The 1,325-nt window shown below is 41.1% G+C and overlaps 1 non-coding gene across 1 annotated transcript; it reads left to right on the forward strand.

Moving 5' to 3' along the window:
- The first annotated feature begins 504 nt into the window (after nt 1-504).
- On the forward strand, nt 505-710 carry LOC114005805 (small nucleolar RNA SNORA73 family). The gene has a single exon (XR_003547616.1). It is a non-coding gene; the product is annotated as a small nucleolar RNA SNORA73 family (small nucleolar RNA).
- The last annotated feature ends 615 nt before the right edge of the window (nt 711-1,325 follow it).

The following is a 1,325-nucleotide window of genomic DNA, read 5'->3' on the forward strand; positions in this document are numbered from 1 at the left end:
GTGTGAGGGTTAAAGAAGGCACTTGTCAAAACTGATTGGTCTGTATATGTAAGACTGGTGCCTTTTTTTTCTTCTTTTTTTTTTTTTTTTTCTGAGATTTTTGTTATAGAGTATGTGTGCTTGGCAGAGACAGAGACAGAGACAGAGGGAAAGCAAGAAACCACCTCCAGGGGGGTTGGCCACATCACAATCCCTTCTCTTCTATTCTCCTCTTGGGATTTTGGGCATGCACGCATATGTACCTGGCATGAGTTTCAATCCACTGGGTCTGGGACTTGAACTGTGGATAACCATGTGGGAGTACAGTGGTCGACTAACATGGGAGTCCAGCAACATAGCCATTATGTTAACTGCTGGTCCCAAGACTGGTGCCTTTTAAACTATGTAAAAAAGTGCTCAATAGAAAAAGAATCTGTATTACACACACAAAAAAAAGGATTTGAAGTAGGGGTAAAGAATATATATTTTTCAAAGTATGAAGTAAATAAAATTCATAAAACGTGTCCAATGTGGATATCCCTGGGAGGTCGCTCTCACTGGGGCTCTGTAGAGGGGGCATAGGAGAGCACAGGGCTCTGCCCCATGATGTATAGTTCCTTCCCACAATGTTAGGGGTGAAATTGGCCCTTGTGTCTGCATTAACATACTCCTACAGCTTATCAGAATCCTGTGGACAATGACTGGGGAAACAAACCATGCAGAAAACAACTCTCCAGACCACACAATTTAAGCCTGCATTATGTGTTTAAAATAAATCTGTTCAATGATTGATAGATTTAATATTTTTTTTTAAAAATTCTTAACACTGAGCAGATGACGTTATGGTTACATCACTGGACTCCTATGTAGTCGACCATGGTTTGAGTCCCAGACCAGGTAACTTAAAACTCATGCCAGGTGTGTTTGCATGTGTACCCACAATCCTGAGAGAAGACTAAAGGAGAAGGGATTGCAGTGTGGCCATCCCTTCTGGGGGGTTATTTCTCTCTCTGAAAACAAAATTCATAATACTGGACCACTAGATGGGATAGTGGTTATGTTGCTGGACTCCTACAAGGCAAATTGTAGTGTGATTCCCAGACTTAGTGGCTTCAAATTCATGCCAAGGACATGTACATGTGTCCCCAAGATCCTGGGAGGATAAGGAGAAGGGATGGTGGCATGGCCATCTCCCCAGATAGTGATTTCTCACTTTCCTTCTCAATGTCACTGTCTCTGTCTCTCTATATGGCAAGTGCATGTGTCCTAAGACAAAAACTTCTAAAAAAAATGTATAATACTTGAAACCTCTCTACTTATTCCTAAAGTGAAATGATATTTAAAAA

Source organism: Tupaia chinensis, unplaced genomic scaffold (genome assembly GCF_000334495.1).
Source record: "Tupaia chinensis unplaced genomic scaffold, TupChi_1.0 Scaffold144482_1, whole genome shotgun sequence".
NCBI lineage: Eukaryota > Metazoa > Chordata > Mammalia > Scandentia > Tupaiidae > Tupaia > Tupaia belangeri.